Source organism: Apodemus sylvaticus, chromosome X (genome assembly GCF_947179515.1).
Source record: "Apodemus sylvaticus chromosome X, mApoSyl1.1, whole genome shotgun sequence".
NCBI lineage: Eukaryota > Metazoa > Chordata > Mammalia > Rodentia > Muridae > Apodemus > Apodemus sylvaticus.
The window spans coordinates 97,685,915-97,705,251 of NC_067495.1; the positions used below are offsets into that span (position 1 = coordinate 97,685,915).

Genomic DNA, 19,337 nt, shown 5'->3' on the forward strand with positions numbered 1-19,337 from the left:
ATGTGCATGTTTACATTAATATGAAGTCCACACACAGACAAAAACACACACAGTATGCTTCTGCATCAGTGACAAACAAATGTCTACAGCCCTTCTTGTCAGCAGCAGTAAGAAGACAGGCCAAGCAGGAGTTGTGTTCACAGGGAACATCATTTATATAATGCTAGGTCATTGATGTTGGTTTCTGCACAAAATGTCCTGTCTGCTCACCGCGCTTGCTTGAGCGCGGACTGCGGGACACTGAGGGACACAGGGTCAGGCTTGAGCTAACAGTCTCATGCAGCACAAGACCCCAGAGGTAATGGACGGGAGACTTAGAACACCCCCATCTCAATACTGTCCTTATGCAACCAGAAATGACAGGAGAAGGCTAATGTACACAGGCCTAGATCATGCAATGCAAACATGAGATTATGTCCTAAGCAGACAATATATTCCAAAAGCAAACAAGGGGCTTCAATGCCAGCCAGAACATAGGACTGCCAAATTCTGGTCAACCCACATTTTGCTCAGTTTCGTTTTCTCACCCAGGATCGTCTGCATAGATTCTAAATGATCAAGCCAGGTCTGAATAAATGCAGCAGAATGAATGTCACAATTAGGTCTGCAGAACTAACAAGTATTTTACCTGAGGGTACCCCAAGACTCATTTATCCCACCACCCTCCCCCTGTTTTGTTATGGACAATAGTATTTAGTTTTACTCGTGGTCCCTTGGGCTATCTCCTCTTGTTTTGGTCATGGAAGCATTTGTAGGTCCTGTCTATTGGAGTGGGCTTTAAATCAATTCAGATGTTGGTTGTTGACCCCTGCAGGACTATTCTGCAGATGACCTAGCATGTCTTGCAGCCAGGACCACATTGTCGATCCAAGCATTTATGACTGGAAGATTTGTTTGGTGACACTAGATGGACAGGCAACACTCCCTGTCTCTCCCTTTATTTGGAGACCACATTTGCATTGACTTCACATAATTTAGACTATTTCTACTGCAATAATCTCCTTAACACCTCTCCACTGCCCATGGATTCTGTCTCCACTGCATTCTCTTGCTCAACACCATCATCACCCCTCTCCCAAAGCACCTGATCCTCCTATTCTTGTACCCTCTGCACTCACCCACATTATCTACTCTACTCTCCCCTCCCAGAGAGATTCTTGTGTCCCCTTAGTCACTCCTTCTATGCAGAACCTCTCTGGGTCTATGGATTGTAGCTTGGTTATCATTATTTATTTAACTTGTGATATTCACATATAAGCAAATATGTACAATGTTTATCATGTTGCATGTGTGTTACCTCACTCTGGGATATTTTTTACTTGTCCATCCATGTGCTTGCAAATTTCATGTATTTGTTTATTGTTGACATCTGAGTGAATAACTCTCAGGGACCTGCTCTGGCATTCATGTTCTCTCTTGATATCTGAGGACAGAGTGTGTAGGTGGGAGCAAGACTTGCTCTTGCAAGATATTAGGGTTGCATTTTTATAATGTTTACCTATCTTAAGTCTAAGTTACTTTTCAAGGGTAGCTGGCCTGCCTATCCTTTGAGCCCAAGCACTGCAGGCTGTAGCTTTTAGCACCTCATCAGCAAACAGGGGGATTAAGTAAAGGATTAACTGCCAGGGGTTTGCTATCTCTTGGCCAGAAGACTTGTCTCTAGCTTGTCAGGCAGGAAGAAGGTTTTAGAACAAGAAACATTTATTGAACCAGACTAGAGTCACTAGCAAAAGGAAATTCTTTAACACAAGCAAATATGTATAGACTCACATAAATTCATATAGAAAATCATGCATACACAGTCATACAACTTCATGCAATTGAGAAGAACTTAGTTGCATGCTAAAATCATAATTACATACATACCTACACACACACACACACACACACACACACACACACACACACACACACACCCATACTTACCTACATATACACACACATTGATACTTACCTGCATATATGGAGCAATAAACCAAGTGTCTCTGCAGAAAGAATTCACTCACTCTGGATGAAAACTGAGCTCCCATCTTCACTGCATAGAGAAAGAGAAAGCTTCTGCCCATTTATTGGTAAAAGATTAAACCTCAGTCTTCAAGGAAAAAGCTCTGTTGTCTTTAGTAAGACTTAGGCAGCCTTACTGTTAAGAAAATTCCTGTTCAGTCCCATGGCAAGGAGAAGCCTGCCTGCTCCTTCTGCTTTCTCTGCAGCTTCTTCTGAGTCCCTCTGTCTCTCTGCATACTGCATATTGCTCTCTTAATCTCCAAGTTTGCTTTTAATTTCTTAGTTATTCTGCTCTGCTGTCCTTCTCCTGCCTTCTCCTAATCTTGCTCTCTCCTCCTGCTCTGATGTAATAGTTCCCTACAATGTAGTGGACATAGTTTTTCCCTAACTATTTTAGGGAAATGGATCACATGGATTTTACAAAAATCCATTTCTTTTTTTACAAGTTCACTAAAATTTCAAATGTAAATTCATATCATAAATTTAATAAGTAGTATACAACAGAGAGTGTCTGCATATGTATCCATTAAGACTAGATGTTCATTAATTGTAACTAGCTTTACAGGTTGCTGGAGGTTTAAAACCCATAAGTTGTTAATGAACTTTTGTATAAATCAACCCAGTCAATATTTTATCTTCTGTCCTTGCACCTACAATAAATCATTTCTTCTCTTTTATCACCTTTAGTTAATTGTTTTACAACCTCTTGGAATGTGTTCTAAGTTGTAAATAACTGCTTTCTATCTCTGAATCAATTAACTTGTGACCCATGGAGACTGACAGAATTCTCAGTGTAGTTTTAATATCAGAAAGGATCTTAAGATCAGTTCTATTATGAAGGCACAGGGCCTGCACCCTGATGTCTGCATATATTATATTATACCATTCAGGTTTGACTGGATATGGGACACCTAAGTATGTGAATAGGTGGATCTCAGATTCATTGCCTAATTTTGGGTTCCTTTCTTCTGTTCCCTTGGCCAGCTTCTATGTGATAGTTGTGCTTTATCTTATTCTAAGTCATTTTGTTATCTTTCGATGTGATATCTTAGAAGCCTGTGCTTTTGTAATGAGAGACAGGAAGAAAGTAGATCCAAATAGGAGGGAAAGGAGAGTGGATCTGAGACAAGTACAGGGACTGGAATCTGGAATTAGCATATTTTAGGAGAGGAAAGGGTGAATTTATTTCAAATAAAGGAAGAATATTTAAGTAAATCATCCAGAGAGAAATATAATACAAAAGGATCCTGACTCACAGAGAAATACTGACACATAATTCATAGCACTTGGTCGGTTGAGTATCAGCAATTATCCAGCACTGCCTAAGCACTCTCTCCCCATGGGCAATGGGTTGTTACTACTTATCTCTTCCCCACACTTTACCTTGGGGGTCCCTCTCTCCTTCCCTCTCCTGTGCTTCTGTCTTCACTTTTTATTTCCTCTCACTCTCCTTTACTACCTCATCTTCTCTGCCAATGCTTGTTGTCTTTATTCCAAGTCATTGTATCTTATTTTGATTGCATTCATTGTACGATTTCTGTAATGGGCTAAGTTGAACAATGTACTTAATCTTAGACTCAGACTTCTATAATCTGCCATATCTATATACACTTCAATGGAAATGAAGAAACATCATAGCCAAACTTATTGGACACAAAGAAAGGAGAATTAAGAGGAAAAGTCATAGCACTCCATGCCTTCAAAGAGAAATTGAAGTGATCCCATACAAGCAATTTATCAGCACACCTGAAAGCCATAGAGTAGAAAGAAGCAAACACCCCAGAGGAGTCCATGGCAGGAAATAGTCAAACTCAGGTCTGAAATCCAACAGTTACAAACGTAGACAAAGATACAAAGAATCAACAATCCCAAGAGCTGATACTTTGAGAAAATCAACAAGATAGACACACCTTTAGCTAGACTAACCAGAGGGCACAGACACAGTATCCAAATTAACAAAATCAGAAATGAAATGGGAGAATTAACAGCAGAAGCACGGGGAATACAAAAAAACAAAACAAAACAAAACAAAAAAAACATCATAACCCACATCAAAAGCCTATAGTCTACCAAAGTGGAAAACCTGGATGCAATGGATGACTTTCTAGACAGATACCACACATGAAAGTTATATCAAGATCAGATCAACTATCTAAACCATCCCATAACCTTTAAGGAAAAAGTCATCAAAACCCTCTCACCAAAATATTCCAGGGACAGATGGTTGTAGTGCACAATTCTACCTGACCTTCAAACAACTAATACCTATACTCCTAAAATTATTCCCTGATATAAAACCAGAAGGAATACTACCTAATTCATTCTATGAAGTCACAATTACTCTGATACCTAAACCATGCAAAGACCCAAGAAAGAATAAGAACTTCAAGCCAATCTCAATTATAAATATCAATACAAAAATACTCAATAAAACTCCCTGAAACTGAATCTAAGTACACATCAATACAATCATTCACCAAGATCAAGTTGGCTTCATCCGAGTGATGCAGTGATAGATAAATATATGGAAATCCATCAACATAATCCACTAAATAAACAAACTCAAAGGAAAAAAAACCCATGATCATCTCATTAGATTCTGAAAAATCCTTTGACAAAATACAACACCTCTTCATGTTGAAAGTCCTGGAGACATCAGGAATTCATGACACCTACCTAATCATAATAAAAGCAATATACATCCGACCAAAAGCCAACATCAAATGAAATGAAGCAATCCCACTAAAATCTGGGACAAGAAAATGTTGCCCACTCCCTATTAAATCAATCTAGTACTCAAAGTTCCAGCTAGAACAATTAGACAACAAAAGGAGATCAAGCGGATACACATTGGAAAGAAAGAAATCAAAGTTTAACTATTTGCAGATGTTATGATAGCATATATAATCGACCTGCAAAATTCCACCAGAGAAGTATGACCATTGATAAACAACATCAGCAAAATGACAGGATATAAAATTAGAGCACACAAATCAGTAGTCTTCATTTATACAAATGGCAAACTGCCAGGGAAAGAAATGAAAGAAATTAGGGAAGCAACATCCTTCACAATAGACACAAATATCAATAGGTATCTCGATGTAACTCTAACCAAGCAAGTGAAAGATCTGTATGACAGAACTTCACAACCCTGAGAAAAGAAGTTGAAGAAGACCTCAGAAAATCCCCCATGCTCATGGAATGGCAATATCAACATAGTGAAAATGGCCATCTTACCAAAGGAAATATGTAGATTCAATCCAATCCCCATCAAAATTCCAACAGAATTCTTCACAGACATGGGAAGATCAATTCTCGACTCCTTAAGGATAGACAAAATATCAAGAATATTCACAACAATTCGCAGCAATGAAAGAACTTCTGGGGAAATCACCATCCCTGACCTCAAGCTGTACTACAAAGTAATCGTAATAAAGACCTAGGGGGTTATGGGTGCAAAGACACACAATTCAATCAATGGAATAGAATCAAAGACCCAGAAGTTATCCCATATACCTATTGACACTTGAAATTTGACAAAGATCCCAAAAAACATACAGGGGGAAAATAGTGAGTCTTCAATAAATGGTGCTGATATAACTGGCAGTCTGTATGTAAAAAACTGAAAATAGAACCATATTTGTTACCTTGCACAAAGCTCAAGTCCAAGTGGATCAAGGACCTCAACACTGAGCCAGATACACTGGATCTAAAAGAAGAGAAATTTGGAAAGAGCGTCAAACTCATTGGCGCAGAAAAAATTTTTCCAAATAGGACTCCAGTGGCTCAGGCTCTAAGAGCAACAATTAACCAATGGAACCTCATGAAACTGAAAAACTACTGTAAGGCAAATGTGACCATCAATTCATCAAAAAAGCAATGTATAGATTAGAAAGAAACATCTTCAATAACCCTACATCGGACAGAGGGCACACATCCAAAATATAAATGAACATAACAAGTTAAACTCCCAACAAACAAATAACCCAATTAATAATTTTCCTTGAGGACATCGGTGCAGGGGGAAAGTTTCTGAACAGATCACCAATAGCGTATGCTCTAAGATCAAGAATTGACAAATGGGACCTCATAAAATTACAAAGTTTCTGTAAGGCAAAGGACACCATCAAAAGGACAAATCGGCAACCAACTAGTTGGGAAAAGATCTTCACCAATCCTACATCAGATAGAGGGCTAATATCCAATGTATATAAAGAACTCAAGAAGTTAGACTCCAGAAAACCAAATAACCCTATTAAAAAATGGAGTAAAGAGTCAAAGAATTTTCACCTGAAGAACTTCGGATGGCTGAGAAGCATCTTCAAAAATGCTCAACTTCATTAGTCATTAGGGAAATGCAAATCAAAACAACCCTGAGATTTCACCTTACACCAGTCAGAATGGCTAAGATTAAAAACTCAAGAGACAGCAGATGTTGGCGAGGATGTGGAGAAAGAGGAACACTCCTCCACTGCTGGTGGGCTTGCAAATTGGTACAACCACTCTGGAAATCAGTCTGGCAGTTCCTCAGAAATCTGGGCACCTCACTTCCAGAACATCCTGCTATACCACTCCTTGGCATATACCCATAGGATTCCCCAGCATGTAATAAGGATACATACTCCACTATGTTCATAGCAGCCCTATTTATAATTACCAGAAGCTGGAAAGAACCCAGGTATCACTCAACAGAAGAGTGGATGCAAAAAATGTGGTATATCTACACAATGGAGTACTATTCGTCCATTAGAAACAATGAATTCATGAAATTCTTAGGCAAATGGATGGAGCTGGAGAACATCACACTAAGTGAGGTAACCTGGACTCAAAAGATGAATCATGGTATGCACTCACTAATAACTGGATATTAGCCTAGAAAATTGGAATACCCAAATATAATCCACACATCAAATGATGTACAAGAAGAATGGAGGAGTGTCCTGGTGCTGGAAAGACTCATTGTAGCAATATAGGGCAAAATCAGAACAGGGAAGTGAGAAGGGGTGGGTGGGAGAACAGGGGGAGGGAAGAGGGCTCATGTGACCTCATCTATGACTACAGCAACAATGTTGCTCTATAACCATGACAATGTTTCCATGGAGACCTAGTCTAGTGAGGAGAGCCTGGGCCATGCACGCCTCTAGGAATGTTTTATTCACAGCTTGAGTGAAGCTCTGCTTTCTGGCTGGTGGTAGTTTCCCTTATGCTTTCTAATGCGACAGATAACAAGAGTGAATGAGTTCTGCATTGAGAGAAAGGAAGGGAGGGATGGGCAGAGCATTCCTAGTTCCTGAGCAGAGAGAGGGGAGGAGCATTGATTGTTGTCATGGAAACCCGGATTCAATATTTTTTAGATTCAGCTGTATCCCCCAACCTTCTTTAGAGGGAGGGTTTCTCTTCTTTCTGCTGCTGTAGTATACTGCATTTATTGTACTACATGTATTATATTACATGTCCCATGTATTCCAGGCTACCTTGCTCGTCAGATTTTTGGTAATTCTTATGCCCATGTCTCCCACCTTGCTATAGGAACCCTGAGATTACAGATCATGAGGACCACTTGTGGCCATTCCCCTGATTTGTTACAACCGAACTCAGATCATGAAGCATGCCTCAAAAGAAGTGCTTGTACTTGCTGAGCCTCCTGCAAGTTTAAAAATGTTATCTTCTCCGGTCCATAATCTATTTTAAATTCTAACTGAAAAGTGGCCCAGTTGGGTTTTGATTGATCAATAAAGATTCCAGCAGGTAATGGTTGGGGAGAGAGGAACAGGCTGGACCCTTAGAGTTGCCAAATCAAGGAAGCAGGACGGAGGAGAAAGGAACCAGCATGATTTAGGGGGAGAAAGAGACTCAGATGGATGGATGGATGGATGGACATAGGACCTGCAGGAGATAAAATCAACTAGCCATGTGAAATTTGAAGTAAGTGGTGATTCCCAGGGCGAGTGGCTGGAAGTGCTACTACCCTCCTGGAGCATAAAGAAGTGTAGCACACACTCACCTCTACATGGGAGGATTGTGAAGGAACAATATTAACAATGACTCCAGAAAGAGCTGGACATGCACCACATGTGCACCACGTGTGAGGACCAGTAATCTAACAGTGAGCGTTCTGGGACACCTGATGTAATAGAATTTATCCAGAGTCCTTTGGTCCCTCTGTCTGTTTGACACGGCAGTATATGTTTTGCACATGGAATCACATTGAACCTCAACAGACCTGCATACTGCTTATACATTAGAAAGGCTCCAAACATTCCTAAATAACTACATACACAAACCCAGAGTCTATTATGTTCTTGACTCTGACTATTCATTAGTGGTAAGATGTCTATTGTTTCAAAATTATTCTACATGTTTCATGCAACAAGAATAAGATAATACTATTTATTTTAATTGGGTGTCTAAAGTCAAACTGCATAGATTCATGCATAGAAAATGAAAATTAAGAATCAGAAGAAAGTCAGAGAAGAACATTGTCTGAAGACAGACCTCCATATAGACCTAATGTAACTGAGCCAGAATGGTATTGGAATTAAGGTTGACAAGTCCCGAAAAATGGAAATCAACAGTCATACTGACATCCACACATTTACAGACAACTGCTAATTTGGAGCCAAGATTTCTCAGTGTATCTCATGCTCAGATCAAGCTAGTGTGTAGGCTGGGCTGAGAAGAATTGAATATATTCCTGCTACATGCCCCCACGGTGTGCTCCAATAAAACCTGCGGGCCCCAGCGGGAGCCTTCAGGTGCCTGCTTCGGGATCTGAACAGCCTGGACAACAGCACCCTGTCTACAGGCAGTGCAGAGTGTAAGCTGTGCACCAGAGGCCAACGGGGAAGGGGCAGCTTGCACTGGTGAGTCCAGCACTGACAAGACCAAGTAACACCAGTGAGAGCTAGATGGCAAAAGGCAAACGCAGGAAGGTCACTAACAGAAATCAAGGCAATATGGCAACATCTGAACCAAATTCTCCTCTACCAGCAAGTCCTGGATACCCCATCACACCAGTAAAACAAGATTTGGATTTAAAATCACTGGTCATGATGCTGGTACAGGAACACATGAAGGACATTCAGGAGAAAATGGTTCAAAAGTTAGAAGCCCTTGCAAGGGAAACACAAAAATCATTGAAAGAAATCCAGGAGAATACAAAAGCCAACAAGGAGGAAATGCAAAAAACACTTAAAGAAATACAGGAGAACTTTGGTCAACAGGCTGAGGTCATGAAAGACGAAACACAAAAATCTCTTAAAGAAATACAGGAGAACTTTGGTCAACAGGCTGAGGTCATGAAAGAAAAAACACAAAAATCTCTTAAAGAATTACAGGAAAGCACAAACAAGCAAGTGAAGGAGCTAAGCAAAACCATCCAGGATCTAAAAACAGAAGTAGAAACAACTAAGAAAACTCAAAAGGAGACAACTTTGGAGATAGAAAGCCTTGGGAAGAAATCAGGGGACAGAGATGCAAATATCAACAACAGAATACAAGAAATAGAAGAAAGAATCTCAGATGCTGAAGATTCCATAGAAACCATGGACTCAACAGTTAAAGAAAATGCAAAATGCAAAAAGCTTGTAACCCAAAATATCCAGGAAATCCAGGACACAATGAGAAGACCAAACCTAAGGATTATAGGCATAGATGAGAGTGAAGATTTACAACTTAAAGGGCCAGCAAATATCTTCAATAAAATTATGGAAGAAAACTTCCCTAACCTAAAGAGAGAGATGCCCATGAATATACAAGAAGCCTACAGAACTCCAAACAGACTGGACCAGAACAGAAATACTTCCCGTCACATAATAATCAAAACACCAAATGTTCTAAACAAAGAAAGAATATTAAAGGCAGTAAGAGAAAAAGGCCAAGTAACATATAAAGGAAGACCTATCAGAATCACAGCAGACTTTTCACCTGAGACTATGAAGGCTAGAAGGTCCTGGGCAGATCTCATGCAGACTCTAAGAGAACACAAATGCCAACCAAAACTACTATATCCAGCAAAACTCTCAATCACCATAGATGGAGAAACTAAGATATTTCACGACAAAACCAAGTTCACCCAATATCTATCCACAAACCCAGCCCTAAAAAGGATAATAGGAGGACAACACCAATACAAGGAGGGAAACTTCACCCTGAAAAAAGCAAGATAGTAACCTTTCATCAAACCCAAAAGAAGTTAAGCAATCAAATTTAAAAAATAACGTCAAAAATGATAGGAAGTAACAATCACTATTCCTTAATATCTCTTAACATCAATGGAATCAATGCCCCAATAAAAAGACACAGACTAACTGACTGGATACGTAAACAGGACCCTACATTTTGCTGCTTACAGGAAACACACCTCAGGGTCAAAGACAAACACTACCTTAGAGTAAAAGGCTGGAAGACAATTTTACAAGCAAATGGTCTCAGGAAACAAGCTGGAGTAGCCATTTTAATATCAGATAAAATTGACTTTCAACCCAAAGTCATCAAAAGAGACTCTGAGGGACACTTCTTGCTGGTCAAAGGAAAAATACAACAAGAAGAACTCTCAATCCTGAACATCTATGCTCCAAATGCAAGGGCACCCTCTTTCATAAAAGAAACTTTATTAAAAATCAAAGCACACATTGCACCTAACACAATAATTGTGGGTGACTTCAACACTGCACTTTCCTCAATGGACCGATCAGGAAAACAGAAACTAAACAAGGACACAATGAAACTAATTGAAGCTTTGGACCAATTAGATTTAACTGATATATATAGAACATTCTATCCTAAAACAAAAGAATATACCTTTTTTTCAGCACCTCATGGTACCTTCTCCAAAATCGACCATATAATTGGTCACAAGACAGACCTCAACAAATATAAGAAGATAGAACTAATCCCATGCCTCCTATCTGATCACTATGGAATAAAAGTGGTCTTCAATAGCAACAAAAACAACAGAAAACCCACATACACGTGGAAATTGAACAATACTCTACTCAATGATACCTTGGTCAAAGAAGAAATAAAGAAAGAAATTAAAGACTTTTTAGAACACAATGAAAATGAAAACACAACATACCCAAATCTATGGGACACAATGAAAGCAGTGCTCAGAGGAAAACTCATACCCCTGAGTGCCTCCAAAAAGAAAATGGAGAGAGCATACATTACCAACTTAATGACACACCTGAAAGCCCTAGAACAAAAAGAAGCTATTTCACCCAGGAGGAGTAGAAGGCAGGAAATCATCAAACTCAGGGCCGAAATCAATCAAGTAGAAACAAAGAGAACCATACAAAAAAATCAACAAAACCAGGAGCTGGTTCTTTGAGAAAATCAACAAGATAGATAAACCCTTAGCCAGAATGACCAAAGGGCACAGAGAAAGTATCCAAATTAACAAACTTAGAAATGAAAGGGAGACATAACAACGGAAACTGAGGAAATCCAAAAAATCATCAGATCCTACTACAAGAGCCTGTACTCAACACAACTGGAGAATCTGGAGGAAATGGACAATTTCCTTGACAGATACCAAATACCAAAATTAAATCAGGACCAACTAGACCATCTGAACAGTCCCATAAAGCCTAAAGAAATAGAAGGAGTCATAGAAAGTCTTCCAACCAAAAAAAGCACAGGACCAGATGGTTTCAGTGCAGAATTCTACCAGACCTTCAAAGAAGAGTTAACACCAATACTCTTCAAACTATTCCACAAAATAGAAACAGAAGGAACACTACCCAATTCCTTCTACGAAGCCACAATTACGCTGATACCAAAGCCACACAAAGATCCAACAAAGAAAGAGAACTTCAGACCAATTTCCCTTATGAACATCGATGCAAAAATACTCAATAAAATTCTTGCCAACCGAATCCAAGAACACATCAAAACGATCATCCACCATGATCAAGTAGGCTTTATCCCGGGAATGCAGGGTTGGTTCAATATACGGAAATCCATCAATACAATCCACTACATAAACAAACTCAAAGAACAAAACCACATGGTCATTTCATTGGATGCTGAAAAAGCATTTGACAAAATTCAGCATCCTTTCATGCTTAAAGTCTTGGAGAGAACAGGAATTCAAGGCCCATACCTAAACATAGTAAAAGCAATATACAGCAAACCGGTAGCCAGCATCAAACTAAACGGAGAGAAACTTGAAGCAATCCCACTGAAATCAGGGACCAGACAAGGCTGCCCCCTTTCTCCTTATCTTTTCAATATTGTACTTGAGGTACTAGCTCGGGCAATTCGACAACATAAGGAGGTCAAAGGGATACAAATTGGAAAGGAGGAAGTCAAACTATCATTATTTGCAGACGACATGATCGTCTACCTAAGTGACCCAAAGAACTCCACTAGAGAGATCCTACAGCTGATAAACAACTTCAGCAAAGTGGCAGGTTACAAAATCAACTCAAGCAAATCAGTGGCCTTCCTATACTCAAAGGATAAGCAGGCTGAGAAAGAAATTAGGGAAATGACCCCCTTCACAATAGCCACAAACAGTATAAAGTATCTTGGGGTGACTCTTACCAAACATGCGAAAGATCTGTATGACAAGAACTTCAAGACTCTGAAGAAGGAAATGGAAGAAGACCTCAAAAATGGGAAAACCTCCCATGCTCATGGATCGGTAGAATCAATATAGTTAAAATGGCCATTTTGCCTAAAGCACTATACAGATTCAATGCAATACCCATCAAAATCCCAACTCAATTCTTCACAGAGTTAGAAAGAGCAATTATTAAATTCATCTGGAACAACAAAAAACCCAGGATAGCTAAAACCATTCTCAGCAACAAAAGAAAATCTGGGGGAATCAGTATCCCTGACCTCAAGCAATACTACAGAGCAATAGTGCTAAAAACTGCATGGTATTGGTACAGTGACAGGCAGGAGGATCAATGGAACAGGATTGAAGATCCAGAAATGAACCCACACACCTATGGCCACTTGATCCTCGACAAAGAGGCTGAAAACATCCAATGGAAAAAAGATAGCCTTTTCAACAAATGGTGCTGGTTCAACTGGAGGTCAGCATGCAGAAGAATGCGAATTGATCCATCCTTGTCTCCTTGTACTAAGCTCAAATCCAAATGGATCAAGGACCTCCACATAAAGCCAGACACTCTGAAGCTAATAGAAAAGAAACTGGGGAAGACCCTTGAGGACATCGGTACAGGGAGAAAGTTTCTGAACAGAACTCCAATAGCGTATGCTCTAAGAGCAAGAATTGACAAATGGGACCTCATAAGGTTACAGAGTTTCTGTAAGGCAAAGGACACCATCAAGAGGACAGATCGGCAACCAACAAATTGGGAAAAGATCTTCACCAATCCTACATCAGATAGAGGGCTAATATCCAATATATATAAAGAACTCAAGAAGTTAGACTCCAGAAAACCGAACAACCCTATTAAAAAATGGGGTACAGAGTTAAACAAAGAATTCTCACCTGAAGAACTTCGGATGGCGGAGAAGCATCTTAAAAAATGCTCAACTTCATTAGTCATTAGGGAAATGCAAATCAAAACAACCCTAAGATTTCATCTTACACCAGTCAGAATGGCTAAGATTAAAAATTCAGGAGACAGCAGGTGTTGGAGAGGGTGCGGAGAAAGAGGAACACTCCTCCACTGCTGGTGGGGTTGCAAATTGGTACAACCACTCTGGAAATCAGTCTGGAGGTTCCTCCGAAAACTGGGCACCTCACTTCCAGAAGATCCTGCTATACCACTCCTGGGCATATACCCAGAGGATTCCCCACCATGTAATAAGGATACATGCTCTACTATGTTCATAGCAGCCCTATTTATAATTGCCAGATGCTGGAAAGAACCCAGGTATCCCTCAACAGAAGAGTGGATACAAAAAATGTGGTATATCTACACAATGGAGTACTATTCAGCCATTAGAAACAATGAATTCATGAAATTCTTAGGCAAATGGATGGAGCTAGAGAACATCATACTAAGTGAGGTAACCCAGACTCAAAAGGTGAATCATGGTATGCACTCACTAATAAGTGGTTATTAACCTAGAAAACTGGAATACCCAAAACATAATCCACACATCAAATGAGATACAAGAAGAAAGCAGGAGTGGTCCCTGGTTCTGGAAAGACTCAGTGAAACAGTATTTGGCAAAACCAGAACGGGGAACTGGGAAGGGGTGGGAGGGAGGACAGGGGAAGAGAAGGGGGCTTACGGGACTTTCGGGGAGTGGGGGGGGGCTAGAAAAGGGGAAATCATTTGAAATGTAAATAAATTATATCGAATAAAAAAAAAAAAAAAAAAGAATATGTTCCATGACAGGTGTCTTGGACAACTGGTATTCCAAATACAATGTCAATTCTGTTCAGAAAGGGTGGTCTTTCAGGAAACAGTGCTGAGGTAAGTGTATATCCTCATCCACAAATATAAATTAGAATCAGCAGTCTACTACATGGGAAGACAATTCAAAATAGATTAGAGAAGTAAAAATATAAAAATATATGAAATGTGTAACAGAACATGTAGAAGAAACTACTTGTCACTGCAGGTTAGGTGAAGATTTTGTAGACAAGATACCAAATAAAAAACATAATTGGAGAACTGGAGAAAGTGAAATCTGTAAAATCTGAAACTTGCACTGTTCCAAATGCATGGGTGAAAAAGAAAATAAGAAAGTTTAAGTCCATGGCTAAGAGGAAAGTTTGAAAACTCTATATCCAATAAAGAATTTTTATGAAACATGCAGAAAGGTCCCAAAGTTCACTCAGAACAGAGAAATAGAAAACTCTGAAAGGTTTCCGGAGTTCTGTTGTTCCTGGGGACATTGAATAGGATTGTTCATTTTATAAGAGATTTATTAGTGACACTAGGGCCATATGCAGGCAATAGCATTGTAGGGATTCTTAGAATACATCATGGTCACATGGAAGAGTAGATACCACAAAAGAATGCAACTTGACTCTCAAACTGACCCCTAGCACACACAGTGCCCCACAATTTTAATCTCATCACCAGGAAGCTGAGGTTAGGACACCGTGAAATGCTCTCTCAAAGCAAAGAAAAACTGAAAATTATGAGAGAGAGAGAGAGAGAGAGAGAGAGAGAGAGAGAGAGAGAGAGAGAGAGAGAGAGAAGGGGGAGAGAAGGAGAGAGTGATGTAGAAGAGAGGGAGAGGGAGGGTAGAGGGGGGAGAGAGAGACAGGGGAGGGAAAGAAAAGAGGGAGAGAGGGAGAGAGTGACAAGGGAGGGAGAGGGAGAGGGGGAGAGAGAGACAGAGAGAAAGAGAGAGAGAAAGAGAGAGAGAGAGAGAGAGAGAGAGAGAGAGAGAGACAGAGAGAGAGAGAGCTCTAAGTAATTAGGAATGCACACAGTCCAATCGCCTTTCTCTACCTGACTCCACAAGAACACTCTGACAATAGCTTGAGTGCACCCTAGTACAAAAGCTTCTGAGGAGGCAGAAAGGTCCCAATCCCTCTCCTTCTGCCAACAACACAAAGGCCACAAATCCTGAAGTGGGAGTGAGCCTACTTGGGTCTGGGATCCCTGCATCTGTCTTCCACCCTCAGGGAGATTCAACCTCTGGGAATCCACAAGCCTGGCTCCAGAGAATGCTCCTTTCACTACATATTCTCCTAGGTACACACTGAAAAAGGTTTCCACAGTGACTCTAGGTTTCCATGACAACCACAATGAGCATTCTGTTTAGTAACTAGGGATGGCTCCACCCCACCCTCTCTTCCAGTCTCTCAAAGTAGAACACATTCCCTCCTGTTATCTAGGCCCCCAACCTGAGAAAGCTTACCCACAAGGGAAACTGCCACCAGCCAGAAAGCAGAGCTTCACTCATGCTATGAACAAAACATTTTCCTGGAGGCATGACCACAGTGTTCTCCCCAGTCTGTGGAGTTCTCCATGGAAATGTCATGTCATAGAGCAACAGTGTTTTCATGGTCCTAGATGCGTGCTTTCATCAATAATTACCTATGCATCTATCACTTAATAACAGAAAGTTAAAGTCTGAGACACCTTGTGTAGAAAAGGATCTGAAAATAAAAAATCCGAGGTTGAAGAGACTTAAATGGAGATGCAGGGAATCGAACCCAATACCCCATGCATGCAAAGCATGTGCTCTACCATTGAGCTACATCCTCATACCTGTGAGTAGTCTGATCACTTCATATATGAATTTACAGACACTGAAGCAAAATTCACAGGCTTCCAGGGATTCATATCAGATCTTTGTGTAAAATTCATGGCATCCACTTTAGTGTTTTAGATTTTTTGTGTGTCATTTCTTGTATGACGAAAAAAATCTATTTTCAATAAAAAGAAAATAAGAATATTAAGAGCAAATAATTATTTTCTCTTCAAAACCTGACAGATCTATAACAAATAATACTGAATTATTCGGGTTCCTCCATTTTAACTCAATTTTATGTTGGAATAATAATTCAGTTAACAGTATAATGCCAAATTCATAATAATGTTACTGAATTAACAATATGCTCTCATCTTTCAGGGCATCAAAGTTTCCAGTAACTTGTTGAACACACCTCTATTCTCTTTTAAAACCTGCCATACCTTTCAGGCCTTCAAAAACTGTTTTAAAAAATTTTGGGGAGGCTGGTAATCTTTTTCTCAACTTTGCCACATACTATTTTTCACTTCATATAGTTCAGTGGGTAAATGTAAAGTAACTAGGCAGACTACTCTCCACCAGCTTTCTTGAACTCTCCACAAACCTCTTGAGAAAACAGTACTAAGTCCACAATTGATTGCTGCTGGTCGGAGGAGATGGCCTTGGCCTGCTTTGAAACTGTCTGCATTACATGTATGATTAGTCAAGTGTCACTAAAACTTAGAGGACTCTACAATAATCTCCTACAAAGAAGAGACAATCCCTTCTCACCAAGACCTAGGAGAGGGACTATAGTGACTCTTGCTAAGAGGCAAGACTCACCAGAGGCTTTGTCCCTACAGGGGCAGTGGGTGGAGAGGGAATGGGTGAGGGGTGTGTATCCACAGCTGAGATGAGGACCTCAGGAGCCTCAGCCCCACTCCACTTCTTTCCTTGTTTTTGTTTTAATTCAGGTGGGAGAGTCATACCAGACAGCAAATCTCATAAAACAGACCTGTTGGGAGGGTTCAGATGGTGGAGAGACAAATACAGGACTATCTTCCTCTGCTTCCAAGAGGGAGCTGAGAACTGGGACAGAAACACACAGAGTCTTTGTAAAGTGTTTCCTAGGGGGCTGAGTTTTCTAGAGAGGAGATTTCCACTGTGAGTGATGGTGGGATTTCAAGTGCTGAGTCTGGGGGAGCTCAGAGATTAGTGAGTTTTCCTGTCCCTGGATTGGTGGGTTTTCATGCTCAGGGATTGGTGGCTTTTGTTCAGACTTTTCACCTAAAATTAGCATGATCTGGGGCAGGTTCTGTTGAGAGGCTAGAGATAAACTTTATGAACTTTACAGAGGCTGGAATCACTCTAATGACAGTTAAGGAAGTCTGGGGGTGTGTCCTGGCTGCTGGAGTTCCTCAAGATGGGACATGGCAGATTTCCTGTCTAGATGGTTTACCAAGTTTACAAAATATACAAAGTTTACGAAGGGAGTCCACAGCAGACCTACTCTAGGAACCTGGGAATTTGCATATAAGTCTTAGTTGTTTTCCTTTACCTTTAAGCTTATGGGAAGTTTGAAAACTGAATATATGAATACTTGAAAATGGATAAGTATAATAGGAAAATGAAATTTTAATTTCATATGAATTTAATCTTAAATTCAAAGGCTACATGTACCTATTCAGTGCCACAGTACTATATAACATTTGGTCTAGATATTTTTTAATAACTCAATCTCCTCAATTATACACCAAAGATCATATATAATGGATAAAACAAGTCCCCTGCTTACTTATATCTGAGTTCTAGTACAGGATATAGACCTAATGTGGATTATTCAGAGACTCCTGCAATGATGAAAATCTATCTTAATTTGAGTCTTGTTCAGGTATCATTGATTTTACAAGGAGTGACCTTATGCCTTTTGGTATACATGCTTTGTGTTTTGAGAAGAGAAACTTAGAAGAAGGGTGGCTAGATCAGAAAGGAAATACCCTCTATGCCTAAGTGAGAAGATTTGAATCAGAGACTTCAGGATAATATAGCAGTGAGAACGAAATGGAAGGGGAGAGAGTAAATGGCTCCCTGGGTAAATTGCTTGACAGAAAAGCATGAATCCTGAGGTCAGCTCTCCAGAATTCACGAAAACTTGTATGAGACAGTACATGTCTATAATCCCAGAGCTCCTTCAACCAGACTAGCTGTGGTAACAAGACAATTCCCAGGATCTCAGGAGACTGCAAGCTTAGCATGAACAACTGCTAACAGGAGACAGTGCCAACAAGATGATGGGTGAGGACCACAGCCGAGTGGTGAGTGCTTCTGATCTAATGCTTTTGATTCCCTGTGATTTCTGCTTCCTTATATTCTTGCTGTATGGTATGGGGGAAGAGATTTCCTACTGATCCTCAGTAAGAACAAATATCACAACGGAGTAAAGTGTAATAATAATGAAACAGACAAGGTGAGAGATCATGCCTGCATTCCAGATGACATAGCTGTGTGCAGACCCCAGGACCCTGAGGGGGGGGGTGTTCTTCTAATCTGATGGCTTCTAATCAGTCAGTCAATGTTTGTAGACCCAGCTTCTTTCTAGGAATCCCTGTTCCCACATACACAATGCCTCTCTCCCTCACTAGTCTAGCTCCCTGGTATCCACTAATGTGTTTGTTGAGGGGCCTAGAAGTCAAAACACATCTTCCAACAGATTCACCAGTAAAAGTTACACACAGGATGCTGAAAGCTATACAGTCATATTCTTTTAGTGGGAATCTTGCGAAGATGGCCTGTGGATTTGTCTCTGGGACATTTCTCTCTCTTCCTTCAATAGACTCAGTATCCTCTGCATGCTCTTAAGGAAGCAAAGGTGAACTGCAATAAACATCAAATAAAGTCTCCATCATTGAGTAATCTATGCAAATTCTTCATGACTATCCTGTACATGTCTTTACTGACATTTAATAATAGGCTCACAGAGAATGCAACAGATAGAACTTGTAGATTAAAACAATACTAGGTGTATTTGAATCAAAAGTGTAAAATATTTGTGAGCAATATGGATGCATAGACCTATACTGTTTATACATTAGAAAGCCTCAAAACATTGCTGAATTATTACATACACCAATCCAGAGTCTATTATGCTCATGAGTCTCACTATTCATTAGTAGAAAGATGTCTATTGTTTCAAAATTATTCTACATGTT

The 19,337-nt window shown here is 39.9% G+C and overlaps 1 long non-coding RNA gene across 1 annotated transcript in view; it reads right to left on the minus strand.

Annotated features, from left to right (window-relative positions):
• Positions 1–5,261: 5,261 nt before the first annotated feature.
• The window catches only part of LOC127675250 (uncharacterized), a 33,249-nt gene continuing 19,173 nt past the window's right edge, over positions 5,262–19,337 (minus strand). The window contains exons 2-3 of the long non-coding RNA XR_007975458.1: positions 5,652–5,713; positions 5,262–5,326 (exon numbers count right to left, since the gene is read on the minus strand). This is a non-coding gene — a long non-coding RNA (uncharacterized LOC127675250). The remainder of the gene's footprint in view (positions 5,327–5,651; positions 5,714–19,337) is intronic.